The sequence below is a fragment of the Octodon degus genome, unplaced genomic scaffold, assembly GCF_000260255.1.
Source record: "Octodon degus isolate 3935 unplaced genomic scaffold, OctDeg1.0 scaffold00335, whole genome shotgun sequence".
Taxonomy (NCBI): Eukaryota; Metazoa; Chordata; class Mammalia; order Rodentia; family Octodontidae; genus Octodon; species Octodon degus.
In genome coordinates, this window is record NW_004524911.1 from 1,115,269 (window position 1) to 1,136,052 (window position 20,784).

At 35.7% G+C, this 20,784-nt stretch overlaps 1 protein-coding gene across 11 annotated transcripts in view; it reads right to left on the reverse strand.

Annotated features, from left to right (window-relative positions):
* Positions 1-20,784, reverse strand: part of Huwe1 (HECT, UBA and WWE domain containing 1, E3 ubiquitin protein ligase) — a 170,138-nt gene that overhangs the window by 138,583 nt on the left and 10,771 nt on the right. The window lies entirely within an intron of this gene.

Sequence of the window (20,784 nt, forward strand, 5' to 3'; positions counted from 1 at the left end):
GACAATTAATCTAACATTGGTCCTACTGTTACTTTTCCATTAGATTACTCTGTTTATTTCTTAGGGACTCAGAGTCCCTAAGCAAGCTGAGGTTAGAGAGCTAGCTTCTCATTATTTCAACTTAACACAATGAACATTTATATGATTTTGAGTAACACAAACAGTATCCACTATTAGAAAAATCTTCCCTATGTTTCCTAAGAAGCATAACTATGAATACTGGTTTAATTTTCTATAATGTTATGTTTTATCATGATAGCTAAGCAAATATTTGTAGAATGGAGTTCAGGAAAGAGGTAGCTACTGAGAATAAAATCTGTGACTGTTAACATAAAGACAATACACAAAACCATGGGTCTGAAAGATGAGTTACAGATACAGAACGAAGAAAGGATGTCCACAACGGGGTTCTTAAAATTTGTTTTAGCATTTTAAGGTGAGACAAAGGAGAAAATCCAGCAATAGAGAGGCTAGTGAGATAAGAACAAAAATAGTTAATTATGGTATCATGAAAAGACAACAGATGGCAAAAGTAACTACTTAACATCAAAATAAGGTTACATTCACAGACAAATGTCCACTGGCATTGGATTTAACAAGAGGACTAAGGCCTGCTTAGGCAAGCTCAGGGACCAGGGTTTAATCCTCCTCAAATTCCCAGGCCTGTGGCGCTGGCCCCGCCCCCACTCTTGGGCACACTGAGCTGGTCATTGAGTCTCGGCATGGTGTAATCCCAGCACTGGGGAGGCTGAAAACAGTAGGATCACTGAGTCTGAGCTCTGTAGTGAGACCCTGTACCAAATACATTTAAAAAAGAAGAGTGATGCATGAACCTAATAAGCAACAACTTCTGCAGTGTGGCAAGAATGGAAACCAGTCTGGACGGAGTCTGTGGATCAAAAGGAAGTGCAGCAGGATATCATGCTCAATAAACTCTTAAGAAGGATAGCTGCACAGGTTCACTGAAAGACTGAAGGCAATACACACTTGCGAATCCTCCTATGTGTATGCAAATTTCCTTATAAAGGAGAAAACTCAAGAGTCCCTAAACAAGTTGAGGGTAGAGAGCTAGCTTCTCATTTCACCTTAACACAATGAACATTTATATGACTTTGAGTAACACAAACAATATTCAGTATTAGAACAATCTTTTCCCTAATAGTGGAACTCTTTAACTGGGTAAGCTTTTCCTTCATGCTTCCATGGCCCCTTGTATGTCTATCACTTCCTTGACTAAAATGAGAAAATGTCTGCAATGGGGTGAAGTTGGTAACACCTGAGTAGAAAACAAAAAAACATTTTCATTCTTGTCTCTAGATGGTGAACAAGACGCAGTCATATTTATACTTCATGCCTTTCAATACTTTTAAATTTTTTATAGTCATATAACCATTTATAATCAGAATCTTTTCTTTTGCATAATTTTTCTTAAGAAAACAGTGGGCCCCAAGCCGAAGGATACATACAAAGTTAAAAACAGTATCATGTAAACAATGTCTTAGATTAGCTGCCTGCTCATTCAACTTTTTTCCCAAATTCTGTATTTGGAGCTTGAAACATAGGCAATCCCCACTTTTTATTGATTTTATTACTCGTTAGGTAAAAGATATTGCACATATGTATGACAGTGGAGCCAAATCAAAATCAGCCGAAAATCCAACTGAACTTCTGGGAAAGTATGACAGACTTTAAACAACAACTACAACACAGAACAAAGAATTCCCAACATCTCACAAAGCAAAGCATTTCATCGTTTTTGCCTTGCACTGATTCCCTTTGCCTTTTGCACTCTCTGAAAATAAATTCCGATGGAAGCCTCTCTGACCACTCACCATGTTAAGGAAAGAGTAAGTTAAATTTTTAAATCAATTTATTATTTCATTACAGAAGCACAAACATCAATTAACTAATTTGTTAAAGGGGACCCCCCCCATATGATTTGAAGCCTTTCTCTTTGGTCATATCTAATTACCTACATTAATACTCAATCAAAAATATTTTGAAAACCATTTATGATCATGACAGCTAAAATTTATTCTATGCCTATGTTTTATATCTAATCTTTCTAACAATGTGGAGATGAATATATCCAGTGTACAAGGCCAAAGAGGGGTTTGTATACCTAATAAGTAGTAGAATCCGCATATAAATGCCAATTTTTCCACAACTCTACAGAGCATATGTCTACCTACACAGTCCACTGTACCACTCCCTCTCCTACAAACATCAATTGCCCTATATACAACAGAGGAATGGTGACCTAGATTTTTGAGGGAACTGAAAATGAGATGTAACCATAAAACAACACTAGAATGACATTTACTGATGAAACACAAATTTAGAAATTACCTAGAGAAATACTTTGATAGTCTCTCATTCACAGTCTGAACATACTACACTTCTGAGTTTTCTGTACTGCAAGGAAAATGTGGGAAAATGATACCAAGAATGAGGAATTGGAAACATTGCAGTTGGATGCGAGAATGGTAACTGAGACTACACTGTTGGCACATCTTCTAATCTTCACTTCTGGGAAACTACAAATCCAGGAGCTATCCCTTCTGGACACTTATAACCAATTATTAAGAAACTAGTGTCAGAAGAGCTAGGCAATAGAACCAAGTTGATCGAAGTACGCAGACCACCAGTTTTGCCAGTAGAAATAGCAAAATGCCAGAAGCCCCTCTTAGCATTCTCAACAAAAAGCAGCAATACTTAAGTGTAAGTCATGCAAATGAAAGAGAACAGGAGAATTCTGGTCAATGCAATTTGAAACTGGTGCTCTGGAACAATTCTAATCTACATTCTTTAAGAACTGTCTGTCTCAAATACCTTTTTCTCATTTGTGGCAAGACTTACTGCAAATCATCAGTGTTCAACAAGTTCAGGAAAACAACACCATCTGAAAGAAACCAAGTTACTTAAAAATTAAGTATTTCACCTAACATTCTGAAAACTAAAAATGCCTATGTATACAAATACTGTACTAATTTAGATCTGAGTTAGGGACCGTTTTATTTTTGTCAAGCTGCATAAAGGGATTTGGCTACACATGCCATCCTTAAGAGTTACTGTATTTGTAACAAACTTAGAAATTTGCTTAAAAACAAGGAAACAAAGTATAAAGAGCCATGTGCTGATGACTGCTGAAGCTAAGTTAAAAGTACATAGGAGTTCATTGCACTATTCTCCATATATATATATCTCATATAGTACAGTTTTAATTAAAGACTTGGATGAAACCAGAAGCTACACTAATAAGTGAAATCATTCAGACCCACATGTATAAACATACTGCCTCCCAAATGTGAACCTGAAAGACTAAATAGGATCTGAAAGGTACACTATTCAAAAGGAATGAACAATTGGGATGAGGGAAAAGAGAAAAAGAAAAAGGAGAAAAGAGAGGGCAGGGGAAAATGTGTATACACAGCTAGGATGACTGTTACTAATTTCTATTGGTTCTTGGAACAGAGCAGTTAATACTTAAAATTTTTATTTTGACCAATTTTACATGCTTATACCTGGTAATCTAATATTCTGAAGACAACAATGTGTAATATAACTATTGAATTCTTAGCATCTTGTTTTTGAAATTCTGTACCATTTCTAAGACTATCCTACTACAGTCCTTCATTCCATTTTCCACAGCAATCTTCCTAAAGCTCAAAATTTACCTACATCAAGTGCAAGTTTCTTGGATACTCAAAACCAGCATCCGAGACACTTTGGATCTGGTTCCTACTTACCTCTTATCAGTAGCAAGACATTACATACTATTCCCTTTAGCTCCCCTCAAGCTTTAGCCCATGTCCGGCTTTTTCCAGTCTCCCCAACACAAAACTTTTAGTTAACTTCATTCCTTGCTAAAATGGCTATTCTCTGCCTATTACTTAAAGTTCAACTTACATATCATCTTTCTGTCCCCTTTTTTAAAACCTATTCTAATATTGTTTTAATGGTTTCTTAGTATACATTTGTCATACATATTGATCACACTCATCACAGGGAACTTGTACCTATATGAAATACCTTTTTAGTCTTTTTTCCCCATTCTTCTCTCCTCCCACCAATATGTCTTCCCTCATTTCAAAAGCTTTTATTTCCATTTTTTCCTTCTTTTTTCCTCCCTTATTACTTCCTTCCCCTTCTCCCTCTCTTCTCTCTTGTTCCCCTTCCCATTTGAACATGTTCTTCCTACTTCTATCTATCTTCCACTATTTACCCTTCGGGTTTCTTACACTACAGAAACAATGCAATATTTAAACATGTATATCTGGTGTATTTCACTTAAAATTATGATCTTGTGGTGCGGCCATTTTCTTACAAATGACTCAAGTCATTTCAAGTTTTTCTTCCTTTATGGCAGAGCAGTACTCCATTGTACTTAACTACTTTAAAATCCATTCATGTGTTGATGGGCATATGGGCTGTTTCTAAGATTTAGCAATTATAAAATATGCTGCTATAAACATGTGTATACATATTATCACTACTATGCTCTTTTGGGAAGATGCTGAGGAAGGAAATAGCTGGGTCAAACGGAACCTCTAGTTTCAGATTTTGGAGGAAGCATCATGCTGATGTCCATATTGGTTATACCAGTTTATACTCCCACAAGGAATAGAGTTCCTTTCTCTCCACAGCCCCACTAACATTTGTTATTGACTTCTTTTTTCTTTTTCCTTTTTTGGGTGGAAGTGGGGATTGAACTCAGACCCTTGCGCTTGCCAAGGAAGCGCTTATTCTACTGAGCTATCTCCCCAGCCCTTGTTATTGATTTCTTGATGACAGTTCTTTTTGGAGATGGACTCTCAGTGTTATTTTAGTTTATGTTTCTGAAATGACCAGTGATGTTGAGCATTTTTTCATATGTTTATTTGCTGTTCTTCATACCTTTTTACAGGATAAGTGTCTACTCATTTTAGATGTCCACTTTTGGCCTGGATCTTTAAAGTAAGGGTCTGACTTTTTTTGAGTTCTTTATATAGTCTACATGTTAGTCATTTATCTGAGGAATAACTGGTAAAAGATTTCCCCTTTACTGTCGGCTGTGTTTTCAGTCTGTTGGTACTTCATTTGATGTGATCTCATATGTTGATTCTTTTATTTTCTGCGCAACTAGGTGGCTTGCTCACAAAGTCTTTGCCTACACTTATATCTTCAAGTTTTACCTATTCTATCTTCCAGAAGTTAAAATGTTTAATATTTAGATCTTTGATCTATTCTGATTTTAGTTTAGTGCATGGTGAGAGATATGAGCCTAGCTTCAATTCTTGACATGTGGAAAGCACCATTTATTAAAGAGGCTATCTTTCCTCTTTTTGGCCTCTGGGGCCTTCCTTGCAGCAGGAGAGAGTGGGAGATTACTCAAGATTGTACCTGAGAGTCTTTATATTGAGCTATATATTCAGGAACTTTTAAAATTTTAAGACAGCTTCTTAATGTTTAGCACTAAATTGCTAAATTGCCTGGCCAGCCTTTAAGTTAGGATCCTCCTGCCTCCTGCCTATGAGGCATTTGGAAATTTCCTCTCTCTTTTTTTTTCGGAACCAGGGATTGAACTCAGGCCCACAAGTGCTTATTCTACTGACCCATCTCCCTGGCCCCGGAAATTTCGTCTTTCCAGAGAGTAAAACTGACTTCATACTTGTGCCCCCACAGAATCTGGGTGTAAGTTTACTCCACATACCTCTTTATATAACAGTCTCCCCTCTAGACAATGTTATATAAGTGGGACTATGTTGTATTTCCCTTTGCAGTCTTATCACCTACTAGTACAGTAACTGTCATTTAACAGCCTAATAAATGCTTCAACAATGATGAAATATACAAGTTACATTAAATTGTTTTGGTGAATTTTTCAAAGAAATCAACTTAGAAAACTCATTTAACCATTTTTCCACTTAATAGGCAATTATGAAAATACTATATGCAGAATAATAGGGTAAATTCTATGTGGTAGATAGGTATACAGAAAAGTAGGAAATAAGAAAAATGCAGATATGGCTCTATGGGAAAGTGCTTGCTCAGCATACAGGAAGCCCTAGGTTCTATTCCCAGCACTGGAAAAGAACTGGATTTTTAGGATAAACCTGCATAGAGCACAGAATACATTTAGCAAAACAGTAAGCCCAGCATTAACCCTGGGACACAGCGAAGAAAAATACAGACTAGGAAAATATATACTACGAAATGTAAGAATAACATAGCAATTTCAAAAATCCTCTTAATGACATACACAAAAATAAGTGTAGAGATATCTTTAGATTTCTTCATCCTATATCGTGAGAGCACCACAAAAACTGAAGTTCTATGGAAAGCTTTGCACATGTAGTACTTTCCTAAGATGGCCAATAGTTTTCACTAGCATTATAAAGGATCAGAGACTTGAAAAACATTAAAGAAAGCTAAGATACTGTCTCCTTAACCATTACAGTGCTTTTTGTATTTACTTTTCATTTGTAAAGTATTTTTCTCCTCAAAGCCACCTGACAGATTACTGTCAAATACAGTTACAGTACAGGACAATAAAGCAAATTCTAAACTTTCTGCACTATTCAGTTCCTATTCACTCATTTCCCTGGGTTTAGAGAGAAACAAATGGAACCTCTAAAAATGAAAGCTGTAAGGAGGAATACCATATTTTTGGATAAAATCCTCTAGTCCCTTAAAAAGGCATAAAATGAACAAATCTTGCAAATAACTGGCTGGGTTAAGTATATTTCTAAATAAAGCTACATTTTATATGTTTTCATGTTTTTCTGGCAAAACTCAAAGTAGAAGACAACAGCATAATGGAAAAGCCTGGGAGTTAGACCTGGGTTTAAGTTACATTTAGTAGGTATATGGTATCAGATGAGTTATTCTACTTCTCTAAGCCAGTCATGCATAAGATTGTGCCTCGCAGAAAGACACATTTATTCCATTTCTCTCAAGCCCAGATTAATTAGGGGTCAGTGATTTTATGCTAAATATTCTGTAAGTACAGTACATACACAGATCTAATCAAAAGTGAAGTTTGTCTTTTCAATCTCTCTACATATATATAAAACCTTTCTACACTCTATGAAGGACAACATGCAGTCTAATTTCCACACTGTTATCCATAAGTAGAGATATTAACGAAAAAGTGTCTACTTTGATAACAAAGAGACTGGGAAATCTTCAGACTCATTTTCAAATTACAGTTCTCTAAAGGTTAGATGGTCTACTAAATACAATGTAGGCCATGTGACGAAGATTCTTACTGGATATCACTTAGAGTTGGTTTAAATGAATTTAGAAGGAACAAAGACAATGATTCTTTTGTATAGTTTGAAAGAGTAAGTCATTTATAGCAATTATCAAAGTGCCAGTAAACTCTTTGGTATGATAAAAATTGTTGGGGCCAGGGAGATGACTCAGTGGAATAAGCGCTTCCCTGGCAAGCACAAGGCTCTGAGTTCAATCCCCGGTTCTGCCAAAAAAAAAAAATTGTTAACTTCATAGGTTATGAGAATCAAATTAGTCCACTGATGAGATAGCTATAACACAAAGACTTTAAAAAACAAGGATACATCTCAACATAGAGACAGAAAGTCTCTATTAGTAAATCTAACAGCACCACACAAACCCTGGCACTTAGTTACTTCAAATGCTTTTAAATAAACTACACAATGCGAACAATCTGCTGTTTCACAACATTTGCATCCATTTCATGAAAGATACTTGAAAGTACAGAAAAACACTCTGCTTCTCAGCTTTGTGATTTTAGAGTAATGTAGGTGTCAAAGAAATACAAAAACTAAGATTTATTAAAGTACTATCTATAATACTTTGCTGAACAACAGGAATTAGTCTCAAAAACTAAAGAGATAAATGTAAGCCAATTTTCTACTTGGCACAAATCCCAAAGCTCTTCTTTAAAAAAAAAACAAACTACACTTTCCCAAATAACTCACTTTCAAAGAGGCTATTTTTTAAAAGATCAAATAGTCTTTCTCAGAATAGGAAACAGGAGCTAGCAGATAAATTTTTATTTGTTAAGTATTTCTTAGCTATTTTTCTTTTTTTTATTTTTTAAACAGTTAATTATGCAAGTTTTGGGTGTCTTTTGTGTGTGTGTGTGTGTGTGTGTGTGTGGTACGAGATATTGAACTCATGACCTTGTGCTTGCCTGGCAGGTGCTTATACCTGCTGAGCTATCAGAGTGCACTCTACTACTGTAACATAAAAGGCCAAAGTCTAAAAGTAGTAGACAATTCAGGGAAAATTTCTATTATCCTGGTAGAGAAAATGTCTTCCAAGAAAGTCATGTAACAGAAATCACACAAGAAAACTGTATTTGATTATATAAACACCTCAAATAAAAACCTGAAAATGTTTGTAACAGGTTAGTGTTTCTAATATACAAAGGAATCTCATGACTCATAATACAACTGAAAATCAAGTAAAACATCATGAATTTGCAATTTGCAGATATACACATCCTCAAGATTAGTTCAAAAATGTTAATTAAAACAAAGAGATACTATTTCTCACTCACTAAACTGGCTAAAATTTTTAAAAATTAAAATTATTGCACTTAAGTAAATAGAGGTAGAGAACAGGGAACTCATAAGTACTGTTAGTGGGAATATCCTTTCAATATAACCTTTCTGTCAGTTATAAGTTATCTGTCAAAAATATAAATTGGGGTGCCGGGGAGATGGCTCAGTGGAATAAGCACTTCCCTGGCAAGCGCAAGGGCCTGAGTTCAATCCCTGGCTCCGCCAAAAAAAAAAAAAAAAAAAAAAAAAAAGGAATGGTTTTAGTAAACTATTGTGGAGTACAATATAGCCATTGAAAAGAATTAACTTAAATCATGTTTAACATAAAAATATACATAGTATGAAAATAGATACGCACAGTCTATATAACTGTTACAAGGTATAAAGTGTTCTATACAAATTAAGAGACTTCTGAGGGTTGGTACAAATGAAAGTGGCACTTTAGGAAAGGATTAATTTTTCACTTAAATTTTTTAAGTGATAAGTGATTTTTTAAAATACAGAAAATGTCACTTTTTATTTACATATTTATTTTTGATGTATTTAGTACAGGGTCTGCAGGGTCTTACACAGATCTTGTGTTTTCAGCCTCCCAAGTGCTGGAATTATAGGTGTGCACCATCACTCCCAGTCTCAGTCACCATCTCAGTGCGCACTGGGGGCAGGGCTGGCATGGCACACCAGGGATCGAACCCGAGTCCCTGAGCCTGCCTAAGCAAACTTTTTAGTCCACTGAGCTATCTGGCCAGCTCATACTTTTTAAACTTAAAGCAGTTGAAAAGTAGTAATACCTTGAAAAGCATCACTGTGTGTGCACACATGCGTGTATGCGCGAGTGTGTGCATGCACATATGAACTGAGGGTATAGAGTTAAATGCCACACTCAGAAAAACTAATTTGTAACATTTACATGCAAGATATTCAGTCCCACCTACTGGTTTGCAGTATCCGTATACATGCTTTAAATACAAAACCAATTCAAATTGTCCCATGAAAAAAACATAAACTCACCTTACATTGCAAAGTACTAACCACAGTCAACCAGATGCTGAGCTTCCTATGAACTTTTTGCCTTTCTCACATAACTTTCTAGTCTTGCTAAGTTTTCTTCATTTTTAGAGTAACTTATGTATAGAACAGTACCACTTTTTCTGCACTTACACGGGTGACACCTGGTGGCACATTTAGAAAATTAAATCAGTTCTGTTTAAAAGAAAAAAACACAGCATGGTGGGAACAATACCTGGGCTTTATGTCCATTTCCATCATTATCCAGCCATGATACCTCAGTTAAATCATTATCCCTAAAGCAGCGATGGCAAACCTTTTTGAGGTAAGTGCCCAAACTGCAACCCAAATCCACTTATTTATTGCAAAATGTCAACTCTGCAATTAAACCTGAATACTGAGGTTTTTAGTAAAAAACAAAACAAAAAAAAAACCCTCAACTCATACACTAACATCTTTTGTCTTAAAAGACAACACATGCCATAGGTTTGCCACCACTGTCCTAGAGTGCACTTACATAAACGAACATGGCTACAATGTCACTAGGCAATATAACCTTGTAAGACCACAATCCTATATACAACCTACCACTGACTCAAAACTACTATGTGGAATGTGGCTAATTTGTTTTCTGGGAGGCACAAATCTGAATCCACCTGCAAATGTATTATGCCTTCACTTTAAAAAAAAGTTTAAAGAGATTGATGTAAAGGATTATTGCGAAGTAATATCTCTATTTGTCCACACTAGCTTCCTTTGTGGTACTAGGGATCTAACCCACCAAGCAGTCTAAAACTAAGTTGCATCCTCAGTCCTATTTATTTATTTATTTGGCACAGGGTCTCACTATGCGGCTCAAACCTGTAGCGATCCTCCTGTTTTCAGCCTCCCAAGCACTGCGATTACAGGCATGGGCCACCACACCCAGACTCTGTTGGCTCAGCACGCCCCAGGGATGGGACCAGTATGGCATGTGGGACCAGAGATAGAATCCCGGTCCCTGAGCTTGCCAAAACAGGTGCTTAGTCCATTGAGCTATCTCGCTGGCCCTCTCAGTCCTATTTTTTTAAGTTGGTCTTGCCAAAATAAAGGAAACCCAAGAAGCAGAGATCTAGAGTAAACACAAGTAAAAAGACTGCAAGGCACTCCAGGAGTATAAAGAGCCATTTCATAGCAATGATACCACATGTGTCCAGGTTTATGGTCTTATGAAATATTAGTATCTCAAGACCTACCCTGTAGCACTATAATGGATCAAAATTACTAAACATTCTACAGTAGAAAATATACATATACTTTTATAGCATATAGATGTATAGATTACACACACACACACGTGTGTGTGTATATGTGTCTTATTACTTTTCTCTCATTGCTAGGACACTATTGGACACCCAAAACGAAAGAAGGAAAGATTTATTTATCTCACAGTTGGTGCAGTTTAATCCATCCTTGGCTGGCTCCAAGGCAGAGTGCCACATGGCAGAAGGCAGCAGCTCATGGCAGTGAAAAACAGCACAGAGCAAAGGGAGGAGCAGCAGCTGCAACAGCTAACAAGCCTCTCTCCTTCCCTTATATTGTATGCAAATTACCCATCCCAGGGCAGGTGTTAAAACTCACACCTATAACCGCCATTGGATCATGAATTACACAAACTCTAGAAACTGCCCCATGATTGCATGAGGCTTGGGGAGACTAGACACAAACCATAACAACATGCATATACAATGATATGGACATGGAACAGAGGTTGATATTAATCAGTTTATCCACATTACTCTAGTAGCACATTTGTTTATATACAAATCATTTCAACCAATTGATTTTTTTTTAATTTTAAAGAGAAAAAAGACACATAATGGAACCAAGTTTCAAAACAGATTAACAGGACAGTTATAATAGTTAATACATCGCCAGTAGCTAATTAGAATATAAGAAGTAGGCATGATATCTTTTTTTAATGAGCAGATTATATTTACTGAGGGAGAGAAAGCTCCTGTCCAAGAGAGGGACAGGAGGGGGGCCTGAGCGGGTTGTCCCCGAAGGAATGATATCTAGGCTAAACAATATTAGTACAAAACATTTTTTCAAGGAACTAAGAGAATCTAGCTGTGTAAGTATCTTGTATACACATATACTTTTTTCTTTTTTCCTTTAGTTGATTCTTGTATTGAATAAAGTTGATAAAATTGCTATTTTTATATTTTGTTATATGATCTTACAAAATTAATGAAAAACACACAAGTTCTACTCATTCTATATTTAAATAATTGGACTAGTAAGTGGGGACAACAAATTTTAAAATATTTCTGGGCTGGGGATATAGCTCAGTGGTAAAAGTGTTTGTCTGCCATGTCCAACTCCCTGGGTTCTACCCCAGTACTTGCAAATTAAATAAAAATTAAAAAATAAAAAGAGCATTTCTATACTGAAATACCCAAAATAAACAATTATTTGGAGAACTGAGGTATTTGTGGACTAGATAGTATATATTAAGAAAAATGAAAAATTCTCTAGGTGTAGTAATATTGTTTCGCAAGATATGTTCCTACACTGAAGGATTTAAGGATAAAGTGTCATTCTTAAGATTCAGCAAAACTAAAATACACATGTATGTATAGTCAGCTCACTGTATCCTTGGGGTTAATATCCATCAATTCAACCAACCACCCATAAATGTTGAAAAAAAACTGTAGAGCACTCACAGAATTGTCATTTCCTAAACTCAGACTAACAACCATTTGCATATATACCATCAGATAAGTAATTTAGAGATGGTTTAAAGTATGGAAAAGATATGTATAGTTTACATGAAAATGTATCATTCAATATAACAAATTTAAGCAAGCAACTGTGAATTTTGGTATCCTGGGGGATGTCCTTGGGTACTAAGTATACATATAAATTGAATAGGATAAAATTCTAACTACTGAACTAGTTAGTGGATACAGGTGCTGACTGCGCTTTCTTAATACTTTTATGTTTTCATAAGTCAGATGGGAATAAATGACACTTTAATGACAAAAAATACATCAATTAAAAATGTGTTTTCAAACAGGAGTTTCTACTATGAAATGAACAAAAAAAGCTCTATTCCCTAAGTATTCTTACTAAATGATTTTACAGACTTTTTTCAAATTCTTACTTGAGTAATTTATACCATTCTCATTACATAAAACTTTAAATACATGATAATCAATTTGGCTATAGGAAGGGAATTCTTGGATATAAAAAAGTATTTTCCCCTTACTGGTATTACCTCTCCTTAAAAACCTGAAGAAAAATGTTAAAAATTCGAATTATGCCATTCAAATATTGAAGGTGCTTGAATTCAGCAAAAGAACCCAACAGAGTCCAAGAGTCCATAATAGTAGTAGGTTATCAGCAGAACTGGCAATGTCAGAAGTTGTTGACTTTAACCTTTTTACAGCTCAGCGTATTATTATGGCTTTACTTTTTATACCTCATGTTTATACTTTTTTGCGGGATGGTTAGGACCAAGTTAAAGCAAGACCTATATAACTAAAAATGTAACTGTTGTATCTGACAGGTCAGTCAAATCCCCTTAGGATTTACTCTGAAACCATGTACAGAAGTTTGTAAATCTTTTGTCAGTGTCAGCCATGTGGATGAGTCACAGCCACTGCTTGATCAATTTGCTCTCTGTGAAAGCCTGAATGTTTTCTAAGTGACTCTCCTTAGGCACACTACACATCATCAGTCACTTTCCTCTGTGGCCCCATAATCTCCTTCAACAGAAAATTTGGGACACCACTGAGTTACAGGATGTCACAGCACAGGTTCTCTTATGTCCTGAGTCCTCAATGACCTTGAAGGGCTAGGGCCAAAATATTGGCTATCCTTGTAGCCCTTCTTTTTCTCTAATTTTTGGTCTGTAAACTTAAGTTGTTAACCATCCAGAAGAGAAGCTTAATGACATTATTACCCTATAACAGAGGCAGTTGAGCTTAACATCACTATCTGAATATCAAACGCCTTAGACATAACATCGAACAGGTATTGTCCAACACTCGATATGCTAAACTTTAAATCCCTATAGAATGTGAAAAAACAATTACACATTTTTACACATTTCTAATTACAAATTAGAAATCTAACCATATTGAACACTGTAGCAGGAAAATGCTATGACTTTTTTCTTATCTCTTGTTTTATTACTTTTTTAAACAAACATTTACTTGAGAGAGTATAGCAATAATTGATACGACATTAGAAGCAATACACATTTAGAAGACCAGAATGATAGGTATTCCAAGCATGGTTTTAATATTATACATCACTATCCTCAGTGTAGTTGCTTAGTTCACAGATATCAGCATATATAGTTAGTCAAGGTGAGAATTCTACCCTCTCTGACAAAACAAAAAAGGATATAAATGAAGGACCATTTTGTAGTGAAAAAACATATATATTTGTATATACAAAATAGTTACAATAGGTATAGTTACATTCTCTTAGTTCAATGAGATTTGCACTAATACTGTTCAGACAAGATATCATGTCTGCACCTTGTACTCTGAATAAGATGACAATATGCAATGTATTAATTAATGTAACTGTTCTAACCTGTTTTGAACTGTCTCCTTGCTACTTCTTTCTCATCAAAATAAATACAAAAAAATAAAAAAATTCAAATTATGGAGGAAATAATAGAATTTTTGCTGTATTACTTTGTGTACTTTTTAGTATAGCTTAAATTTCTCAGAAACACAAATGTGAACATTACAGAAAAAGGTTAAATTCCCCTTGACCATTACTCCACCTACCAATATACCAGTCTGCTCAAGTTTTATTTTTTTAATGATGCTGGGGGAATCAAACCCATGGCCTCACAAATGGTGATATATCACTAAAGCTACATCCTCAAATCCTCTGCTCCACTTTAAAAAAATAAAAAAAAAAGTGTCTTACATTATATACTATCTTGCAATTTAAATCACTTATGGGCAATAATATAAGATGTGTACCATGCTTGGAATACCTATCACTCTGGTCTTCTAAATGTGTACTGCTTCTATTATCCTATCAATTATTGCTATATTCTTTCAAGTAAATGTTTAAAAAAAGGTAATAAAACGAGATAAAGTCATAGGATTGTCCTGCTACAATGCTGAATATGGTTAGATTTCTAATTTTCTGTGTAAAAATGTGTAATTGTTTTTTCACATTCTATAGGGATTTAAAGTTTAGCATATCAACAAGTGTTGGAAAATACTTGTTCCATGTTATGTCTAAGGTGTTTGACATTTAGGTGCTTATGCCACTGAGCTACTCTCCTAGCACCTTTCCTAAAGCTCCTGCCATGATTTGATGCACAGTATTTCTTGCCAACCTAATGAATAAGAAAACGCTTTTTGATTGTACTGATTGTTAGTTTGATACATTTTGTTACTAGGCATTTTCAGTTTCTGATATTCTGGGAAAATTTTGCTCCTAATTTCCTATTAGAGTATCTTTTTTGGGGGGAGGTGAGGGGTATACTGGGAATCAAACACTAGACCCTACGTATGCGAACACTGAGTTACATCAGTTCTTTTTCTAGCCTTTAAATAGTCCTTAGTAAAATGTAAACATAATGTTCATGGTGACTGAATACTGTGGAGGGACTACGATCCCTCACATATGTATACATTTTCCAATTTTTCTTGAACTGTCTCAGTGACAGACACTAGAAAATGAAGAGCAAAATGTAATGAAAAAATGTTTTAGATAAAAACATTACTTTTAAGGTACCTCACTGCTAGAGTATATTAATACCATTCAGAGGGCATAAAACATAGCTGAAAAAAATGTACCCAAGCCAGGCATGGTGTGCAGCACTAATCCCAGCACTTGGGAGGTTGAGGCGGGAGGATTAGTGCAAGTTTGAGGCCATCCTAGGCTACACAGTGTGATCAAGGCCAGCCTACACTACAGTGAGAACCTGTTTCAAAAAAACAAAACAAAATGCACTCAAAGTTTAAGTCTCGTGATACAATGATGATTCATTTGGGATAAATTTATTTATTTATAAATTTATATTTCTTGGTACCAAGGATTGAACTCAGGACTTTGTGCTTGCCAGGCAGGTGCTTATGCCGCTGAGCTACATTCCTAGTCCACCATTTGAGATATTTTTTCCTTTTTGTATTTGAGCTAAAGGTCTACAGGGTGTTCAGGGTCTCACTACTAGATTGGACTTGTAGTGATCTGCATATTTACAGCCTCCTAAGAGCTGGGATTACAGGCGTGCACCACGACATCCAATCTGAATTGCTGTCTCAGAGTGCTCTGGGATCGGGGCCAGCACGGCAGGTCTGGGGATCGAACCCCTGGCCCCTGTGCCTGCTTGTAGGCACTTTAATCCGCTAAGCTAGATACATTTAACTAACATCATTTATATACCATTTTTTAGTTCATGACATAATTTCACAATTTAACAATTTATGTATGGTATTCTGATATACTCCTATAAACTGCTGAACACATTTTATCCCTCAGAATATTGCACTGATCTGTTTGAGTATGCTCTACAAACTCTCCTTTCCTCAGAGAACACCCCTCCCCCCAGGTTCTACATTCCCTAATTCAGTGATGGCAAACCTTTTAAAATTTTTAATGATAACAAACATCTGGCACACATATTGTAGGTTAGCCATCTCTTTCCCAGTTGCTTTTATATATTGCCAGCATGTGGCAGCAATAAGTACATCCTCAATAAATATTTGTTGGGGCTGGGGAGATGGCTCAGTAGAATAAGCGCTTCCCTGGCAAGTGCAAGGGCCTGAGTTCAATCCCCGGTTCTGCCAAAAAAATAAAACATAAATAAATAAATATTTGTTAAATAAGACCACCATTGTACTCATTTTAAAAATGAGAAAACTGGCTTAGTGATGAAGTAATCTGCACCAAGTAACATAATTATGTATTTATCTTATATAAACAATAATGGTCTTTGTAGATTATGCTATATAATTTTAATTTTAAAATATATCATGAATACTGGGTATATACTGGTACATGTCTATAATCTCAGGACTTAGGAGCCTGAAGCAAAAGGATCACCCTGAGTTCGAGGCCAGATTGGATTGCATAGTGATAACCTATCTCAACACCCCAACACCAACTATGTATTTTTGCATTTAAACATTCAGAGCAACCTACATAGTAGGCCTTTTAACTCTACAGTTAATGGAACACTAGTGATTAACTGAGCCATACTAAAATACTAGTTTATATGAAATGAAGTTGTCTCCTTATATATTTGATTGATTGCTAATTGAGCATAGGAATTATACACTATACACAGTGAACATTGTTAAAAGGGAGGGAGTGGAAAGGAAAGAAAAGGTGAAAGAAAGGCAGATAAAACTACAAAAGGCAAGCAGGAGACAAGGTGTAAGGCCATCAAAAGGCCACAAATTGTATTGTAGATCATGAACTGTATATGCCACTTTGAAATCTAATCTTGGCCCAAAGGTTTTTCTTGCTATTTAGCCTGTATTCACAGAAGACAATTCCAAGCTTACTCAGGTATCAACAGTCTCAAAGTCTGGAATGCACAGAATTAAGATTTGGGAACAGACTATATCATGCATGGACAGCAAGAGGGAGAAATGACACAAAGCAAAGGTTAAGTAACTTTAAGCATGATCCCACAGTCCTTAAATGGACCATGAGACTCTCAAAGGAATAAAACTAAATGCCATTCATTTCATGTCCACAATTCCTGGTGCTTAAAAATACTCAAGGGGCCCGGGGAGATGGCTCAGTGGAATAAACACTTCCCTGGCAAGCGCAAGGGCCTTAGTTCAATCCCCGGTTCTACCCAAAAAAAAAAAAAAAAAAAAAAACACAACACAACAAAACAAAAAAAACCCTCAGTAAATCATCATTCAACAAAATGAGAAGATAAGGTAAGATAGGGAAAAGATATTTTATTAATTTAAAATGAACAATGTTATCCATTGTGTCACACACTACTGTAAATATTATATAAAATGTTAAAGAGCTAACAGTTACTTCTTTTCTAACCAGCTACATATGGTGTTACTCAAGTAAGACAATAGTGGTGATATTGATAATTTTTAGGAAAGCTCATCGTGTTTACTAAGATTACAATAGAATCTTGATCAGAAGATCCCCTAAATGAAGAGGGCTGTATAGACAGAATATGTATTACCATATAAGTGGGCAGGACCCTTCAGAAAGTATGACTCCTAAGGTTTTACGAAATGAAAAACTGTACTAGTGCAACAACAGGTATCACTGGCCATAGTCTTAGACCCAAAATGACCAGCAAATCCCTTCTTCCTGCATGCCACTGAAGAGCCTACACAAACATTAAGGGTACAGGTACACTTTGCTATCACTTCAACACCCTGGACTGTCCATACTTGAGCTGCTGAAGTGAATTAGTATAAGTTATCATCTACTGGTTACCTACAGTATAGTAAAATTGCATTTACTAATATAATTCCAATAACTACATGAATAGGGTTTTTTCCCAAGTAAAGCCAACAATAGGTTAAGGTTAACTTACTTAAGTGGTAATCCCCCAAATCTTGAAATGTTTGGGCTCCACTGTACTATTATCAAGCCTTCTCAAATCTTCCCACCTAAATTCTAATAAAAATGTTCTATTCACATGGGGGTTGTGGCGGCAGCAAAGAACAAACAGGCATTCTGAGAAGGTCAAGTAAAATGAGAAAAGTGGCATTCGGTAGAAAACTGAAAGCTACCTATGACAAATTTCCTCTCACTTCATCCTGTTTCTTACTCTCATTAGCTGATTCCAGGTGTGAAGCATAAATGTACAAGAATAAGACTGCCACATCCTGATACAGGAAGCAATTAAAGACTACTAAGCATCATAGTCAAGAATAGTCAAGAGTCTTAAAATTAAGAGTGTCCCAACTAGCCAAGAGGAATAATTTGAATTTCAATAAATTAGTACTGAAACATGTTAAATGTTTATAGCCATTAAAGCAATTATAAATACACATATAGATATACAACTTTCTGAGATGATTTGGAACCAATTCATCATAGTGAAGGCTGTCTTTTAAAAAGAAAAAAACTAAGAGTGTGGTGGCACACACCAAAATCCCAGCCATTTGGGAGGCAACTGCCCAGCCTGGGTAACTTAGCAAGACCCTGCCTCAAAATAAAATTAAAAACTAAAAAGAGCTAGGGAAGTGGCTCTGCGGTCTCTAGGTTTAATATCCAGTACTGTCACAGAGAGGAGAGAGAGGGAGACACACAGACAGACAGACACAGATACACACAGAGACAGACGAAATGCAGACAGGCACTAAGCAAGCAAGCAAGCAAGCAAGCAAGCAAGCATCAATCAAGCAATCAAGCAAACACCAAGCAAGCTAGCCTGCTAGTTTCCTCCTACAAACTCTATCACTGAGTAACCAAATAAAAACTGAACGCAAACATAAAATCACTCCATAGTGAAAACAAAATGGTAACAGTGAAGTGCCACCACTGTGGAACTCCAATGAAGTCACAGATTTTTTACAAATCTTTTTTAAATATAATTTTTTTAAATTTTATTGAGAAACAAATATCAATGAGACAGTTTCAAAGCTGATTAATAGGACAGTTTCAATAATTAATTCATTGTGGGGCTGGAGAGATGGCTCAGTGGTCTAAAGCACCTACTTGAAACAAGCTTGGCAAAGCACAAGGACCACGGTTCAATCCTCCAGCACCACATGCCAGCCAGCCCCGCCCCCTGGTGGGCTGAGCTGGCCACACACACACACACACAATAAATAAATGTAATAAATAAAAATAAATAAATATTTAAAAAAAATAATTCATTGTACATTGTTATCTTTTTAGTGGTTATCCATAGTACAAGAATCAGGCAGGATATCCTGTCCAAACACTATTAGTACAAATCTTTCTTCTCATTGAATTAAGACAAAGTAGCTGTATATCTATCCTAACTATTCTGTATATACGAATACAAAATGGTCCTTCCTTTGAATCTCTTTTTTTTGTTTAGTCCTGTCAGAGATGGGTATTCCATTGGCATCTAAATACTATAGGTACGCAAATTCAGCAAAACAATCCAACACAGTTCAGCAGTCCACAATAGTAGTGGGTTATCCACAGAAGTTGTTGACTTGAGCCTTTCAAGTTCTACAAATCTTAAGATTATCTAAACATAACGAATGGTGTGAATGAACAAATCATTCCTGCCAATATTCACCAAAAAGAATTTAACCTGAATTTATTAAGCTTTTGGGTTCAGCTATTCATTTGCAGGAACACTGATATGGGAACTACACTTTGAGAAACATAAACATTATAAAAGAAGAAACATTATAAAAGAAGAATCTCAAACTGCTTCCAGCGGAAGGCAATATTGAATAAGACTGAAGAGTAGTATTTTACTCACAAAAATGTATCACTAGGCCCTATTCCAGAGTTTCTGATCCTGTAAGGGGGAGGGCCTAGTGATCAGTTTCAACAAACCCTCTAGGTGATTCTGATGCTCCCTAAAGTTTCATTACCACTGTTCTAAGCATCTTACAACGAAAGTCACCTAAACTTATCCAAATCCCTATGAGGTAAATAATATCATTAATCTAAAGATTACAAACTGTGGCACAAATATAATTTGAATTACCTTAACTAAATAATTTGTACAAGGTTATACTGCTGGCAAGAAAAAAAAAGATATAAAACTTGAATTGAGGGAGTCTGACTCCAGAGTCCATATTCTTAAATCACTGTGTTAAAATATCTATCTACATATAACAACTCAATTGGCAGCATGTAGTGAAAAATAAGAGAAGCTGAAAAGACGGGAAGCTGAAACAGGATGATCACTTGGGACCAGGAGTTTGAGGTTAGTCAGCCTGGATATATAGCAAGACTCTTCTAAAAACAGTGGAAGGATAAAAAAGCAAAGACCAAGAGACATATGCCTCACTATAAAACAAGACAGACATGTAACAAAATAAATGTAGCAAATAAATATAAATCTTTTAAAATTGTCCAAAATATAAGCAACCACTAAATACAACATATACAAGCATCTTTAATTATAAAGACTTAAAACTTGAATTATGCTAAAGGTGGTGCATAAATTCATGGCAGTATGTGCAGATTTACCAGTATTTCAAATTTAAATTAGGTCATTCTGAAATAATTAAAAGTTTTCTCTAGTTTTAATCCCTTCTAGTCACCACTTTACTAAAAAAGAAAGACTTTCAATACTTAA